Below are 17,978 nucleotides of genomic sequence, written 5' to 3' on the forward strand. Positions count from 1 at the left end.
GCAGGTTCTCAGTAGATAGGTGTTGAATAAACCCTCCTTATAACTCCAAGACGGCTGCTTACAAGTCTGCAGTGAAGAGAGCTGCCCCAGCGCCCCTCGCCGCGTCTAGGTTCCCGGAAGCGTGCAGGGTTTAAGACAGGAAGAATGCATCGGGGGTCCCAACGAGTCGCTCAGACAGCCCCCAGGAGGTGGCCTGGGTAACTTCCCCATGGGGCCAGTTTGGGCATTTCTGGGAGAAGCTGGTGCGGGGTGCGGGGGTTATGGGTGCGGTGCTGGGACAGGAGGGGTCCTCACTCCAGAGACTACTCCCCCATACGCACACAGACTCCAGACCTGCCCACCGCACACGCCCCCGCATGTGCCAGAAGACGCAGGATTCCGCGAGGCCAGAAACAAACGCGGCGGGAGGAACGTCCTAAAAAAGTGAGAAAAGGGCGGAGAGGGGGAGGGGAGCGACACCCCGGGGTTCACGGGGCTCCCGCCGGGGGCCGGGGCGGGGGGGCGCGCGGGAGACGCTCTCCGCGCCCTCTCGGCGCCCGCCTGCCGCAGACAGAGCCCCTCGGCCGGGCGCCACGGAGCACCCCCTGGGAGGAGCAGCAGGGCGCTGGGGGTGCTGCCCGCCCCCCCGCACCTCCTAAGCCGGCAGCTGCCGCCTCAGCAGCGCGGCGTCTCCACCTGCGCAGCCAGCGCTCCGCCCGGCGCCGCGCCGCCATTGGCTCGCTAAAAATGCCTCGCTAATCTGCGCCCATCTGCGCGCCTCCGCCCGCCGCCTCCCCTCCTCCTCGGCTCTGACCTTCCTCCTTCCCGCAGCCCCGGGCGAGGTCCGGAGGGACGCGGTGGCGCAGCCTCTTTTGCCCCCCGGGAAGTCGACCGGGCTTGAGGCCGGGTCCCCCAGACGCCCGCTTGGCCCCGCGGCGCCGCCGATGGTGCCGGGCGCGCCTGCCCCCAGGTAGGGGGTCTGGCCCTTGGATACGGGGGTAGGGAGGGAGCGCTCCAGTCTAGGGGTGCGTGCTGGCGGCGGGCGCAGAGGCGGACAGGGGGGAGGATCGGAGAGCTACCTGCAGAGAGGTGAGCGCGCGACTGCGGGTGCTTTGCAAGCGCCGGGGTTCTTGAGCATCACCGGGGCAGTGTCAGGATGTCCCTGAGCTGGGCCCCCTGGGAGACAGACCTGGCGGAGGCCTTCACCCCGGGACCCGGGGGGTTGGGGAGGAAACGCAGGAAATAGGTGCCTTGGGAAGGTGGGACCCAGGCCCCGGGTCCCATCCGAGGCTCTGGCCTGGCTTGTTCCGGTCCCAACAGGGTGGGTAGGCTGGTGCCGGCTTGGTGCATAGGCTGTTTGTGGTCCAGAGTGGGCTGGGGAGAAATCCAGCAGCTGATGCCCACCCTAGGTCCTGTCTGGTTTACAGAGAAAAATATTTCCTTCTGGCTTGTCTGCCCTTTTCCCCCACTGCTGAGATGGGAGGGGGGAGAGGGAGAGAAGGTGAGGATAAATGGCCGGCACAGACCGCAGAGGCCAAGGTCTGTCTGGCCCTGCTCCCTTCCCCACCCCCCCAGGCCACTTGCTGCCCGTTTGAATTCTCTCTCCTCCTTAGTTTTCTCTTGGGAGGCCTTGAAAAGCTTAAAAGGTCATCAGGGTGTGAGGGACACAGTGGCAAACCACAGAGCTTGCCCGGACCCAGCATCAAGCCCCAGCGGCCCCCCACCCTCTACTGCCCAGCTCTGCACCCCACGTGCAGTGACACATGTGGCCGCTTTTCTCTGGGCACAACCATAAATAACTCACGTTGTCCTGGCTCTGGCCTGGCGGGGGTGCAAACGGAACTGTCTGTCAATGGTTTTGAAGGTTCTATCCCTCACCCTCCCGGCCTTCCCATCACAGGTCCATAAGCCACTGACGAGCCTCCCTGCTACCCCAGGTGAGATCCATGCCGCCTGCCCTGCCTTCTCCAGCCTAGCCTCCTTGTGCCTTGGTTGGTAATGCCTTGCCCGTGGCCCATAGACTGGAAGTGCTTTAGCACAGGAGTCTGTATGATTCATCTGTCATCGCCCCTGCACCTGACCCGGGTCTGGCACCAAGTACATGTTCGTGGAATGAGTGAATGAATCCACTTGAACTCTGAGAAATAGCTGGCACCCTGAAGGAGGGGGGTGAGACCCATCTTGGGCTCTCCTCCCATGCCCCAGGACCAAAGAGCTACTGAAAACAGACTCTCCCATTCCGGCCCTTCCTTGGTCTAGAGGTGATGAGCAGCTATGGCATTTAGAGATAGACACTGGGGTCCTAATGGCTCTAGGGGGTCTTTTGGGCCCCAGGCTTGAGTCCCTGGCTGGTCCAGGCTTGCTGGAAGGCCCTGGTGAAGGTCTGACTTGCCTCAGGCCTTTGGGTTGGTACTTGCCTCCCAGGGTGCTGAGCCCACACCAGGCGCTCTCTCTCTGCCCCAGCCCTTAGCAGGGTCCCGGTCAGCATCAGGGCATCTGGGAAGCCCTGAGGCAGGCCATCCTCAGCCTCCGGGGTCCTCACAGTGAGCTCTGAACAGATCTTACGTGGAGGAGCCAGTGTCGGCCAGAAGAGGAGGCTGCCAGCAAGAGTTCTGGCCCAGCCACAAGGCCGTGCCTGTGACATAGACATTCTCAGGGCATCTCCAGCCCTCATTGCTCCTTTGACAGCCCTGCTGATAAGACAGCAGTAAGATGTCCTTGTCCTCATCTCACAGAGGAAGAGTCTGAGGGTCAGTGGCAGAGCTCAGCCCGGGACACAGTTCCTGGCTCCAGGTCCAGTGTTCTGTCGACTGCACTCGAGGGAGCTGGGGCAAGGCCCCAGGCCCAGGTCAGTGGGCTGTCCTAAATCCCGTCTGGCTCTGTCCCACCCCCAGCGAAGGAGAAAGGAAGGGTGTGATGCTTCAGAGCTGGGGGAGGATATGGAGGATGGTTTGGTTAGTGCCTGCACGTGGTTGGCCCAGGGGAGGGCTGCAGGAAAAACAGTAGAAACCAACAGTGCGCAGCATCTGCCAGGAGCCAGGAGGCAGCCACTTTTTCAGTATTGAGTCACTCAATCTTCACTTCAGCCCAATTGGATACCATTATTATCCCCATTTTACACATGAGGAGACTGAGGCACCGAGAGGTCATCTGTCCAAGGTTACACGGTTTGAAACCGGAGGAGCTCAGATTTGAACCGAGGCTCCAGAGTCCATTATTCCCTAAGGTAGCGTATTCCTTCACGCTAGAGCAGGAGGGCTGGGAGCCTCGGGCCTGGGGGCTCGTCTCCATGGAGACACAGGTTTTAGGTACTCCGTGGCTAAAGTCCCCACGTGGCAGATAGTGTGTGCTTGATTAGGTGGGACTGTGATGGTTTCAGAGGCTCAGGATGAAAACTTGAGCTCCTGCTGTGTGGCAGGTGGAGATCTTTATAGGATGCCCACCCGAGTCTGTCCCTCCCCTGCTCTGCGTCCTTCGGCGGCTCCCCATTTCTTTGAGGACAGACCGCAGTCTCCCTCACGTGGCCCCGCTGCCCTCCCCAAACCTGGGCTTCCTCTCCCTCCCCACCGCCTCCTCTGCCCTCCAGCTGCTCTGAACTGCTTTCAGTTCCTCAAATAAACCACCCTCCTCTCACCTGCAGGCCTTTGCAAAGACAGATCCCCTGCCTCGAGCCGGGCTCCCCTCCCTCCTCCCTACCCGCTCCTTCTCACCCTCAGGGATCTGCTGAGACTTTTCCTTCTTCCAGACGCTTCCACAAATTCCTCCTCCCCACACCTGGCCCACTTCACCTCACACAGTGTCCTCTCTGACTTTCCATTGCCCCCACCCCACCAGCTGTGGAGCCCTCGGAGGCAGGGTCTGTGTCCTGTTCCCTTGGCCCCCAGCGCAGAGGACCCCAGCGGAGTTAGCAAATGCTGGTTCCCCTCTTACACTTTCTCTCCAATCTCAGGACTTAACCTCCTCCTCCCAACCAGCGCTAAGAACCCCTCCAGAATTTGCATATAACCCCCCCCCAGCAAGGACGAGCTGATGGTGGAAAGCTGGTGGTGGAAAGCCTTCGGTGGAGAAGTGAAACCACCTGTGGGTCTGGCAGGACTGGGGAGGCATTTGGGGTGGGAGTTCGCTGATTCGGGGGCAGTCCTCCCTGGGGAAGCAGGTGGGAGGGAGTCGGGGGGGGGAGTGGGCAGGTCAGAGAGGAGGAGGGCTGCTGGGTTGGTTTTACACTTTTCTTAAAGAAAAAAAAAACTTTTATTATTTTTATTATTGTATTGCTGAAGTAATATGTACCTGTGTGGAAAAATCTAGAATGTACTGGAAAGCCCAAATTAAAAAAAAAAAAAAATTAGCCAGCCCCAGACCGAGCCACTGTGGACACTTAGTGGCTGGTTTCCGATCAGGGGTCTGTGGACCGGGGCGGGGAGGTAGGGACGGGTCTGGTGGGGCAGGCGGGGAACAATCGGCCTGTGCACAGCAGGGGAGGGGAGCAGGGCGAGTGGAGGGAGAAGCGGAACCCTGGGAATTCCCCGGTGGTCCAGTGGTTGGGACTCCCAGCATCCACTGCAGGGGGCACAGGTTCGATCCCTGGTCCGGGAACTAAGATGGATCCTGCATGCTGTGTGGCACAGCCACAATAAATGAATGAAAAATAGACTTAAAAGTGGAGCTCTGGTGCAGGCCCAGCAGAGAGCCCCCCGCCACTGCTCGGGCGCTCTGGAGCTGGAGGGGCCCATCAGAGGTGCAGTGGAATAGCTGGGCCTGAGGACCTCTGCGTCCCTCTGACACTGGGTATGGCCCAGGACGTGCCTTTGGGCAGGCGGCTCCGAAGCAGGCACCATCCCGAAGGGACTGCCAGTCAACAGAAAGCATGGGTGGGCAGATGGGAGACGGGCTGAAGGGAGAAGAACATCAGGAATGTGACCCCAGATGCTTTGAGGGGACAGAGACTCTAATCCCAGGGAAGCTGGTGGGGCGTCTCTGGGTGGGGAGCATTTCTGTGAGGGTGGGGTGCATGCCTTCAGACCTCGAGCTTGGGGTAGCAGGTTGACCAAAGACTGGGAGGACAAAGAGGGTCTTGGCTCCTGTTTAAAAATCACTTGATCTTTAGACACTGGGTGGGGTCGATGGTCTGCTTGCCAGATAAACCCTAGGACGCCCAGTTAAATCTGACTTTCAGATGAAACAGCACATTGGTAGGCTTTGGTTGGTTTGTTTTTTGGTATATGTATGTCCCAAATATTGCATAGGACATACTTGTACTAAAAATTTTGTATGTTGTTTGTCTGAACGTCAGATTTAACTCAGTGTCCTGTATTTTCATTTGTTAAATCTGGGTCCCCTGGACTGGGCTGAGGTGTGGGTAGAGAGGAGGGGAGAGAGGCGGGGAGGGCGCTTAGGGCTCCTAGTTTTCTCTTGTTTTGTATTGAGGGACACTTGTTTGAAGTTGACAGTTTGAAAAAATTAAGATGTCCATTGAAAAAATTTTTGCATTTGTTTCTGTTCGCTGTCTAGAAAGTAATTCTCCATTTGTGAGTTTTGGTCCCTCATGCTGTTAGAAATAAAATGATCCATCCTATTATTTATTCAGGAGCTTTGATGATCAAAGGTGGAGTCGCTAAAGAAGAATAATCCATTTGAGAAATAAAAGTCTTCATCATAAGAAAGCTCTTAGGTGGCAGAGGGTGTGGGAAGCTGGAACTCTCCCATCAGCTGAGGTTGGCTCGACCTGTTTTGGCAATAGCTGCACGTTTTTTTTTGAAAGCCAGCATTTATTCTTTCAAATACACGTGGTTCTAGAATTTTTTACATTAAAATAAGAAGAGAGAGACTTTCCTGGTGGCCCCGTGGTGAGGAATCCGTCTTGCAGTGCCGGGAACTGGTCAGGGAACTAAGACCCTCCATGCAGCAGGGCAGCTGAACACACATGCTGTAACTCCTGAGCCCACATGCCACGAGAGGGTCCGAGCACCGCAATGAAAGATCTCACGTGGCACATCTAAGGCCCACCGCAGCAAGTTAAAAAAGAAAAGAAGTGCAAATAAACAGCTCTAGGAAGGAGAAGGTATAAATTAGGAAATATGGAAATATTTGTATGTTTACAAATAATAGTAGCAAGTACTTGCTGAGAGCTTGCTATTGTTTCAGAAACTGTTGTTGAAATATACTGTGATTCAGGAAACTGTTTGTACAATAGAATACACGCGTGAGGTTTTAATGGGGCGGTTCCATGCCCCAGGGCTCCTCCTATAGGTGCCCTCTAGGCATGCAGAGCTGGGTGGAAAGGTCCATGTGGCAAAGCTAAATGTCCATCAGGAGGGCTGATGACATAATTAGGACCTGATGAGATGCTGTGATTTTAGGTAGCTGTTCGTTCTTTCATTTGGTCAGTGAATGTGCACTGAATGTCTTCTGTGTGCCGGGCACTGTTTTAGGTGCTGAAAACCAGAGAAGAGAACTGGGCAGAGCTTAATATTAGGGTGGAAAGATGGCCAGACTGTACTGGCAAGTCAAACCAAATGACTTTGTGGAACAACGTGGGTAGTATGATCCATTCAAAAAATGCATATGGGGACTTTGCTGATGGTCCAGTGGTTAGGACTCATCACTTCCACTGCTGGGGGGGCACCTTTAGATGATCCCAAAAGCCATGCAGCTCAGCCAAAAATAAATAAAAATATACATATTTATCTTGTGTGCACATTTGTATAAAAATGTCCCCAAAGCTGCACATCTGATGGTTTATCTCTTGGGCAAGTACTGGGAGGTCAAGTGCCAGGCAGGAGAGGCAATGTTTGCTTTTTAGCACCCTATGCTCTTTGCATTTATACCACAATTGTCATTACTCGTACAAAACATAGTTTACAAAACATAAACTCCACTTCATGATACCTGGGGTTGTTCTTAGAAGTCTCAAAAAAATGAGCATTTAAATTACACTCCCCTCCAATGCAGATTCGATGCCATCTTACTTTTGGCTTGAAGAGTTTTTATTTGTAACTGGCTTTGTTTTTTATTTATTTATTTATTTTTAATTGAAAGATAATTGCTTTACAACGTTGTGTTGGTTTCTGCCATACATCAACAAGAATCACCATAGGCACACATGTGTCCCCTCTCTCTTGACCCTCCCTTCCACTGCCCACCTCTTCCCGCCCCTCTAGGTTGTTATAAGCACCGGTTTGAGTTCCCTGGTCATGCAGCATAGTCTCACTGCTGTCTGTTTTCCATGTGGTAATGTATATGTTTCCATGCTCCTCTCTCCATTTGTCCCACCCTCTCCTTCCCCCACTGTGTCCACAGGCCTGTTCTCTCTGTCTGCGCCTCTATTGCTGCCCGGCAAATAGGTTCTTCAGTATCAGCTTTCTAGATTCCATATATATGTGTTAATATACAACATTTTTTTTCTCTTTCTGACTTACCGTGTAATAGGCTCTAGGTTCATCCACCTCATTAGAATTGACTCAAATGCATTCCTTTTTATAGCTGAGTAATATTCCATTGTATGTATGTATCACAACTTCTTTACCCACTCATCTGTCAATGGACATCTAGGTTGCTTTCACGTGTGACTGGTTTCTAACTGGTCTCTTCATGAGTTTCTTGTCTCCTCTCCTTCCTCCTCCCAATCCTGGGGTGGACAAAACCTGCTAGGCACTTCACTGGTTGTCCAATGGTTGAGAGTATGTGCTTCCACTCATTGCAAGGGCACAGGTTTGATCCCTGGTTGGGGAACTAAGATCCGGCATGCTATGCAGTGTGACAGAAATAAATAAAAAACGGAAATTAAAAAAAAAGAAACCTGCTGGGATGGGAGAGGAGGTAACTGTGGTGTCAAGAGGGCACAGAGAAGTGAGGCAGGCCCTGGACAGCAGTGCCAGGGGTCCTGAGGGGGTCCAAGATCCTCTGACATAGGCCAGGCGCTGTTCTATTTATCCCATTTATCAACTCATTTAGTCTTCTCAGTAACATTATGAGGTTATCCCATTTTACAGATGTGGAAACTGAGGTCAAGTGACTTGCCTGAGGTCACACTGGCAAGTGAGTGGCGGAGGCAGGATTCACGTCTGTGCGGTCTGGAAGCAGAGGAGATGACCCTTCCTCCCAGTGAAGAGAGTCCTTCGCAGGTGTGCTCCCAAAGGCTGGGGGTGATTGTGGGTGGTCTTCTGTAGAAGCAGAACTGGAAGGAAAGGATGGGAGATGCAGAGAGGTGGGCACAGGGGCAGGGGAGGAAATCAGTTCAGGAACCCAGACGAAGAAGCAGGAGGTGAGACTGATAGGCGATCCAGCTGCTGGACTGTTTAGATGACCGGCCTCACGGGACTGGCTGGGACAGGTAGCCCAGTGCTCTCTCTGCTCCTTGCAGGGTCTGGCAGGGCCCAGCCTCCCCAGCCCGACTCTGTCCCACCTGGGCTTTCTCTGGGCCACACATTCTATCTCTTGCCTGCCTGGGTCCAGCCTTGACTGACCTCCAGAGCAGAAAGGCAGCCGAAGTGGGGCAGGGCCAAGGGCTGGGCTTTGGGACGCCCCCGCTGAGGTTCAGGTCTGACACGTATGGAGGGGCCTTATGCCATTCAGTGCCTCCCCTTGGACTTTATTTTCCTCCCTTTTCTTTTTAAACTTTTTATCATGGAAAAATATAAGCATTTACAAGAGTAAAATAGTATAATGAACCATTATTGTCCCTAGCATTCAGCTTCAAATGCTGTCAACTCATGGCCAAACTCATGTTTCAGTTCTATACCCCTCTCCCCCATAATAATTCAAGCAAATCCCAGGCATGGTTTCATCACAGATATATCAAGATGTGTCTCTAGAAGATCAGGATTTTTCCTAACATAATCATAATACCATCATCACACTTATGAAGAAATCACTTTCTTTATATCATCAAATGTCCACTCAGCATTCACATTCTTGGTTGTCACAGATGTCTTTTTTTTTTTCACATCTAATTTGACTCAAGATCCAAATAAGATCCACACACATTGTGACTGATTGATAAGTCTTAGTCTCTTTTAACCCATACTTCCCCCCTCCATCTTTTTCTTTGTCCTTGGCAATTTATCTGTTGGAGAATCCGGGTTATTTGTCTTGTAGGATTTCCTGCCGTGTGGATTTTGTGGATTGCATCCCTATGGTGTAGCTTAACATGTTCCTCAGTCCCCTCTGTAACTTGGTAGTTGAGTTCATCTTCTGACCCCTCCACCAGGCTCTGTCATCAAGATCCCCAGAGTCCCACGACTTCTCACCACCTACACTGCTGCCCCATCTCTGAGCCCCTCCATCGCTCTCCCGGATTACTGCAGCAGTCTCTCCCTGGTCTCCCCGCGTCCCCCTTGCCCCAGCAGCCAACGGTATCCTTTTAAAACCTAAATGAGATCATCTTCCTCCTCTGCTCAAAACTTTAATGGCTCCCTCTTACTTGGAATAAAATCTCAAGTCCTGTAAAAAGTCCTGTTTACAAGGCCCTGTGTGATTTGGCTGTCAGGTCCTGCTGACCTCATCTCATGCCTTCCCCTCTTCGCTGGGCTCCTGGCCATTTCCCGGGCATATCAGATATCCTCCTGCCTCAGGGCCTTTGCACTGCCCTTCCCCATGCCTGGCCGCAGAGGTCCACATGTCTCATGACGTTCACATCTCTGCCCACATCACCTCCTCAGAGAGGCCTTCCCAGAGCACCACATCTAAGACAGCCCCTGTCCTTCTCTACTGCCAATCTTCTCTGTTTTCCTTCTTAGCACTCAGACATCCCTCATATTCGTCTCGTTGTTTCTGGGCTGTCTCCCCTATCTGTCTTTGAGTTCCCTGAGAGCAGGGCAGCACGACTCTGCCCAAGGAGCAGACCTCCTCTGCCACTTAGATACCCTGCCTGTCAGCTCGTCTCCTTCTAGCATTTTCTGGAAAGCAAAACAACCCTGTACTTGCATGTGGCCCTTTCGGAGTTTATAACATTCTTCCTGTCTTAGGTCAGAGTCCCTTGAAGCTGTACCTAAGATGGAGATTCCTGGACCGTGGTTTCCTGCAGGCATGCGCATAGGAAGGAGGGAGAGAGAGAAAGAGCATCTGATGGGGTCGGGAAGGAGCCAGGGAAAGGTGCTTCCAGCTGAGTCCATCTCCGGTCCTGTAGGGAACCCTGGAGTGGGAGCAAGGGGCCAGGCCTTTGGAGCCTCTTCTCAGGCCTAGGGGAGAGCGTGACCCCCAAGACACCCCTAGCTGAGGCTGCCCACCTAAAGCTGCGGTCCAAACACCAATTCAGAAAGCCACATGCACCCCAGTGTCATAGCAGCGTTACTCACCATAGCCAAAATGTGGAGGCCACCCTGGTGCCCACCAACAGATGGCTGAAGAAGATGTGGTATGTCAACACACATGTATGCACACACAAACACAGACACACTGGAATATTACTCAGTCACAGCAGAGAATGAAATTCTGCCATTTGCAGCCACGTGGATGAACCTGGAGAACATTATGGTTTGTGAAATAAAGTCAGAAAGACAAATACTATATAAAATCACTTATATGTGGAAAACAGACAAACGTATAAGGAAAACAGAAGCAGACTCACAGATATAGAGGACAAACTAGCGGTTACCAAACTAATGTGAGTGTATGTGTGTGTGCGAGTTTGTGTGGGACAGGGGAGGGGCAAGAGAGGCACGGGGTTAAGAGAGAAAGGTTGCTATGTATAAAATAGATAAGCAACGAGGATATAGTATGTAGCACAGGGAATTACAGCCATTATCTTGATATGTCTTTTAGCGGAGTGTAAATTGTGAAAATACTGAAGCCCTGTGCCGTACACCTGAAACTTAACATCGTAAATCAACTACTATAAAAAATACAAACAACTCTCAAGGGAAGGGGGCATCTGGCTAGGGATGGGGACCCTGTCTGATGAAGGGTTCTGACAGCACCACCTTCACCTTCACATCCAGTTTCTGCTTTGAGCCCTGCCATAAGCTGATGAGGAAGGTATTTATTAGTTACCATTACTGCTGTTTTGATAAATAAGGAAGCTGAGGTTGGGGTGGGGATGACTTGCCTGGGGTTGCACAGCCATCGGAGTAGACCTGGGATTCGACTTTGGATTCTTACTTGGGATCCCCTGATGAGTTAAGTGTCTTAGTGGCTACTGGGTCACTGTTTTACTCTCATGTATTCATTCGACAAACATATATTGAGCGCTGTGTGCCCAGGTTGAACGGGGCACCGACCATTCAGTGGTGAATGAAACCCACCCCGTCCTTGCCCCGTGGAGATTTTGCTCTGTGCCTCTCCCTGCATTTAGCTGACCCCCCACCCTTCTGACCACTGCTGAGCCCTCAGCAGCCCCGACTTTGGTAATGAGAGCATGTGATGTTCGTTTAGAACTTACTATGTGCTGGCACCATGCCAGGCTCGTTGTGTTGATGAGCTTGCTTCACCTTCCCAGCACCCCATTTTTGGATGGGCAAGCTGAGGCTGCAGAGGGCCCTAAGGCTCCAAGCCCAGGTCCTTCCATGATCTGGGATGCAAACTACCCCTGAGCACAGCTCTCTCCGCTTCTGCCTCCCCTGCCCGGCCCCCCGCTGCAGGGTATCTGGTGTCACCTCTATCAGCAGCTCCATCGGACGCCAGGCTGCCGCCGCCGCCTGCTCACCGGGTGTTGGGTGACCGGCTGCCATCTCGCCTGCCCCACTTGGCCCTGTCCCAGGTGGGGCGCTTCTGATGGGAGGCCTCCCCACCCTCCAGGGGCCAGGATCCCTGCCTCCGCACCCCTTCCCACCACTTTTCTCACTGGCCCCAGCTGGCCGGGTGGGACCTTCTGGCAGCCCCAGCTGGACCTGGGCATTGGGGGCCCCTCCACCCTCACACCAGCTGGCCTAGTAAGCTGCAAAGCTGGCTCAGGCGCCCCTGAAAGAGTGGGGGGCGGAGGGCAGATCAGAGTGGGCTTCCTTCCCTCCTCACGCTTCCCCACACAGGGCCAAGACAAGCCCAGCAGGGAGAAATCAAGTCACAACATTTCCACCCGAGGAGGGTAAGGGTGGGGAGGGACCGCCCCTAGACTGCCCTGGAACAGTAGACTGGGAGTGAGCACCCCAGCCTGCATCAGCTCCAGAGATCTGAGTTGCCTGCCCCCTGCTCCTCTAGCTCTTTGGAGAAATGACTGATTGCAGCTCTGAGGAGCCGGGAAACATCATTCCAGGAAGCAAGGACACTTCCAAAACCGTATGAATGATGCCGGAGTCAACTTCAAGAGGTTCCCACTGGCCAAAGAGAGGACAATCTGAGCATCACTGAGAATGACTGGGACTCATCAAATATATAAAAACCCATAATGATGATCAAAACGTTAAAAAAAAAAAATACAAACTCCGAACAACAGAAAAGTCTGCTAATAACCAACTATCTGCAAGAACGTGGAGCCTGGGCTCCTGCACATACTGCTTGTGAGCTGCATTATCTAGTAATGCTAGTAAACATTCCCAGTGATCCAGCAGTTCTGCTCCTGGGAATACACCCTGCAGAACGCACGCATATATTTATCCCAAGACATAGATGAGAATGTCCCAAGCATCATTTTTCACAAGAAAAAAACATTGATGTCTGCAAACCGTAAACTGGATAAGTAAATCACGATATACTCACATATCAGAACACTGTGCAAAGATTAAAAAAAAACTAAAGGACTACTGCTGCAAAGAATAACCTAATTGCATGGTGAAAAGAAAACGTTGATTTTGCAAACAAAACAAAAAAGACAGGCATAAAATAATACATCATTCCATTAATTAAAATTCAAGAAGAGACAGAACTATTTGGTTTTGGATGCATACTTTGTGGTCAAACCCAAAACTAAGCAGCTAATAACCCCAGCTATTTAGAATGGTTGGTCCCTCTCCCACAAACCCACAAGAAGGGCTTGTGGTAGGGAAGTGTCCATGGGGGTCTTTTGGAGCCCTGGCAATTCTCTATTTTTGACCTAGATGGTGGTGACTTTATATTAATGGTGGCTGTTGGCTTTATAACTTTTCTTCTATAAAGTTATGACCAACGTAGACAGTATATTAAAAAGCAGAGACATTACTTTGCCAACAAAGGCCCGTCTAGTCAAAGCTATGGTTTTTCCAGCAGTCATGAATGGATGTGAGAGTTGGACTGTAAAGAAAGCTGAGCACCAAAGAATTTGATGCTTTTGAACTGTGGTGTTGGGAACACTCTTGGACAGCAAGGAGATCTAACCAGTCCATCCTAAAGGAAATCAATCCTGAATATTCATTGGAAGGACTGATACTGAAGCTGAAACTCCAATACTTTGGCCATCTGATTTGAAGAACTGACTCATTTGAAAAGACCCTGATGCTGGGAAAGATTGAAGGCAGGAGGAGAAGGGGACGACAGAGGATGAGATGGTTGGATGGCATCACCAACTCAATGGACATGAGTTTGAGTAAACTCTGGGAGTTGGTGATGGACAGGGAGGCCTGGCGTGCTGCAGTCCATGGGGTCGCAAAGAGTCAGACACGACTGAGTGACTGAACTGAACTGTTGGTTTTATATTAATTTGTTAAAATGCATAACCTATTTTATATACTTAAATATTTTAAAACTAGAAAAAATACTCATTGGTCACTTTTGGAGGTTGCTAGAGCACCAACTCATTTCTCTAGAAAAATGATCAAGGGAAGGAATCAAGCCTTTATCCTACTATGTATGCCAGATTTCAGAATAACAGAATAGGTGAAGAGGAAAATTTCTTTATAAAAGTCTGGCAAACAAAATGATCAAATTAGAAAACTCACCATCTGGTCAGGGAGAAAAATGTGATGGAAAGCTGGCGTTAACTTGCAGAGGAGGTGGGACGGCCTCGGCTCTCAGGGCTCTCCTGCCTCCCAGCCGCTGCTGGGAACACAGGTCTCCCAGCTCAGCTGAGCGATGCAGCCTGTGGGTGGGGCAGTCAAGGGGTCCAAGGAGGCATGGGGTGGGGCTCAGCGATCTGGCAAAATGACTGATTGCATCTCTGAGGAGCTGGAAAACACATTATATGTGGAGATATACATACAATTAAATTGGGTTGGCCAAAAAACTCATTCAAGTTTTTCCGTAACATCTTACAGAAGATGTTTTTGGCCAACCCAATACATAGGTATACATTTACAAATTTGAGATATAATTCATCCACCATAATTTTCACCTTCTTCAAATGTATAATTCAGCAGCTTTTAGCACATTCACAAAGTTGTGAATAACTGCTTCTAATCACCAATATCACAATCACCACCACCATCTAACTCCAGACCATCTTCTCTCGGAAAAGAAACCTATTAGCAGTCACTGCTCAATTCCTGCTTCCTCAAGCTACTGGCAACCACCCATCTGTTCTCTGTCTCTATCAATTTGCCTATTCTGGATATTTCATAAAAGTGAATTATATCTTTTGTGTCTGGCTCCTTTAACTTAGCACAATGTTTATAAGGTTCATCCATGTTATATGTAGCGTGTAACAGTATATATGGTCATGTACGGATGTGAGAGTTGGACTATAAAGAAAGCTGAGCGCCAAAGAATTTGATGCTTTTGAACTGTGGTGTTGGAGAAGACTCTTGAGAGTCCCTTGGACTGCAAGGAGATCCAACCAGTCCATCCTAAAGGAGATCAGTCCTGGGTGTTCATTGGAAGGACTGATGCTAAAGCTGAAACTCCAATACTTTGGCCACCTGATGTGAAGAGTTGACTCACTGGAAAAGACCCTGATGCTGGGAGGGATTGAGGGCAGGAGGAGAAGGGGACGACAGAGGATGAGATGGTTGGATGGCCTCACCAACTCAACGGACATGAGTTTGAGTCAACTCCGGGAGTTTGTGATGGACAGGGAGGCCTGGCGTGTTGCAGTCCGTGGGGTTGCAAAGAGTCGGACACGACTGAGGGACTGAACTGAACAGTACTCTATTCCTTTTTGTGACTGCATAATATCACATTGTGTGAGTTACATTTTTTGTTTATACATTCAGTCATTGATGGATATTTAAGTTGTTTTCAACTTAATTTGTTGGTTATTATTTGTTGTTTGGTTATTATTAATAATGCTTCTATGAGCATTTATGTACAAGCTTTTATGTAGAGATTTTTTCTTGGATATATACTTAGGAATGGAATTGTTGGATCATATGGTAACTCTATATTTAACTTTTTGAGGAATTGCCAGACTGTTTCTAGACATATACATTCCCTCCTTGCAACGTTTGAAAGTTCCAGTTACTCTTCATTTTCAGCAACACTTATTATTGTCCTTTTTTTTTTTTAAATCATAGCCACCCTAGTGCATGGGAAGTAACACCTTAATGTGGGCCTGATTTACATTCTCTAATGACTGATAATACTGAGCAGGGAAACCTGCTTATTGGACTTTCATATCTTCTTTGGAGAAATGTCTTTTCATACCCTTGCCCATTTTTAAATTGGGTAAACTTCCTTTTTATTGTTGAGTTTTTAGAGTTCTTTATGTATTCAGATACTGGACCCTCATCGTATAGATGATTTGCAAATATTTTTTTCCCCATTTCTATGGGTGGTCTTTTCCCTGTGGACCCATTGAATAGGGAATGGTCTTTAGAGACTCAGTCTGGGTGTTGGAAGCATTAGGCTGTTTGAGTTCTAGAAACCAACCTAAGGCCCCACTTACAGCCTCAGCAGCTCTAGGGGATAGGGCCTCGTCTCCCAGTGGTCCTGAGACACAGAAGAGGGAGCTGGCCTGCCCAGGGACACCGGCTGCTGTGCGGCTGTGGGGCCCAGAGTCAGGGCCCCGGTTTAGTTCCCATAGCTTCTCTTGGGGTCTTCATTCCAGCTCAGTCCACATCCTCCAGCCCCCAAACTCAGCTGTTCGCTTTGCCTGGGTGCCTCCCACTGTTTGGTTGCTCTCAGTTCCTCTCCTTCAAGGAAACCCTTCCTGGCTGCCCCAGCCCAGAGGGTCCCTCTGGGGTGAGCTCCAGGAGGCGGGAAGCTGCACTTGGACACGTTATTGTTTTTCAGTCGCTCAGTCGTGTCCAACTCTTTGGACCCCATGGACAGCACGTCAGGCTTCCCTGTCCTTCACATTCTATCTCTCAGAGTTTGCTCAAACTCATGTCCATTGAGTTGACAATGCCATCAAACCATCTCGTCCTCTGTCATCTCCTTCTCCTCCTGCCTTCATCGGGGTCTTTTCCAATGAGTCAGCTGTTCACATCAGGTGGCCAAAGTTTTGGAGCTTCCGCATCAGTCCTTCCAATGCATATTCAGGATTGATTTCCTTTAGGATTGACTGGTTTGATCTCCTTGCAGTCCAAGGGACTCTCAAGGGTTTTCTCCAACACCACGGTTTGAAAGCCTCAATTTGGGAAAAAGCAAATTCAACCAAGGGAAAGAGTTTTTTCTTTATTGCAGGACTCATCCGTGCCTTTAGCTTGCTACTGTGTATTGTGAACATTAAGGAATTTAATTGCCAAAACCTAGAAGCAACCAGGATGACCTGCAACAGGTGAATGAATAAACAAACTGTGGTTCACCCAGACAATGGAATGTTATTCCATGGTGAAAAGAAATGAGCTATCAAACCATGAAAGACATGGAGGAACCTTCAAAGACATATTACTAAATGAAAGAAGCCAATCTGAACAGGCTACTTACGATGTGGTTGCAACTATATGACATTCTGGAGAAGGCAGAACTACAGAGACAATAAAAAGATCATGGTTGCCAGGGGTTTGGAGAGAGAAAAGGACGAATAAATGGAGCACAGAGATTTTTAGGGCAATGAAACTATTCTATATGCGCTTAAAGTGGTAGTTACTACGTGCCATTACACATTTGCCAAAATCCATAGACTGCACAACAAGAGGGAACCCTGGTGTAAGTGATGGATTTTGGTTGATGATAATGTGTGTCAGTGTTGATTCATTGATTGCACCAAATGAACCACACTGATGAGGGATGTTGAGGATGGGGCAGTATATGTGTGTGTGTCAGAGGGGAAGGGTGCTGTGTGGGAATTCTATTTTCTGCTCAGTTCTTCCTGAACCTGAAACTGCTCCGAAAAAATAGTCTGTTAATTTAAAAAAGTAACATCAGGGGACTTCCCTGGTGGTCTAGTGGTTAAGAATCTGCCTTGCAATGCAGAGGATGTGGGCTCAATCCCTGGTTGGGGAAGTAAGATCCTACATGCCCCAGAGCAAGGAAGTCCACATACTATGAGAAGCAACAAAAGAGCCCATGTGTAAGACCCTACACAGCCAAATAAATAAAAAAAAAAAAGTAACATCAGGGAGTGATAAGTGTTACAGTGGAAAAGTGGAACAGGGGTAGGGACTAGGGAGTGATGGCTAGGTTTTAGATGAGGCGGGGGTCAGGGACATTGATCAGAGACCTAAATGAGGCAGGAAACCAGCCTGTGGACATCGCGGGAAGAGCTGTCCAGCAGCAGACGCAAAGGCCCTGAGGCAGCCAAGAGCCTAATTTGTGTCAGGGACGCAGCAAGGACAAACTGGCAGGAGGGGAGCGAGGGGCGGGGGGAGAGGTTGGCGGTAAAGACAGACAGACGGGCTACTTACTACTCCACGTTGGCCTGTAGGCCTGGAGGTCCCGGGCAGCTTGTTCTCAGTGAAACATGAGTCCCTAGGGGGTTTCAGCAGGGGTGGGACACATCAAAATTATATTTTAAGATGAGTGTCAGGCAAGCGGACTGAAGGGGCAAGGATGGAAGCAGGGAGACCTTATAGGAAACGACACGTCTTCCAGGTGAGACAGACTATGGTGTGGACCCACCGCCCACGGCAGGGGTGCAGGGTGGCTGGATTCTGGGTCTGGTGAGGGGAGAACCAGTGGGATTTGGGGGTGAGGGAAGGAGAGGAATGTAGGACTTTGGTTGGAGCATGTGGGTGAACAGAGGTGTCCTTTTCTGAGATGGAGAAGAGAGCAGAGCAATCAAGAGTTCTGCTGGGACATGTCTACCTGTTTAACATGTCTACCTGTTTAACATCCAAACG

The 17,978-nt window shown here is 50.3% G+C and overlaps 1 protein-coding gene across 3 annotated transcripts in view; it reads left to right on the forward strand.

Moving 5' to 3' along the window:
• Positions 1-104: 104 nt before the first annotated feature.
• The window catches only part of PACSIN1 (protein kinase C and casein kinase substrate in neurons 1), a 67,080-nt gene continuing 49,206 nt past the window's right edge, over positions 105-17,978 (forward strand). Inside the window, exons 1-2 of one of the 3 annotated variants that reach the window (XM_061146474.1) lie at positions 105-197; positions 325-423. The gene's annotated coding sequence lies outside the window, so the exon portion shown is untranslated. Of the gene's footprint in view, positions 198-324; positions 424-774; positions 950-1,879; positions 1,917-17,978 lie in introns of those variants that run through there. The other 2 variants (XM_061146477.1, XM_061146475.1) reach the window with 2 other exon arrangements.

The sequence above is a fragment of the Dama dama genome, chromosome 7 (assembly GCF_033118175.1).
Source record: "Dama dama isolate Ldn47 chromosome 7, ASM3311817v1, whole genome shotgun sequence".
NCBI lineage: Eukaryota > Metazoa > Chordata > Mammalia > Artiodactyla > Cervidae > Dama > Dama dama.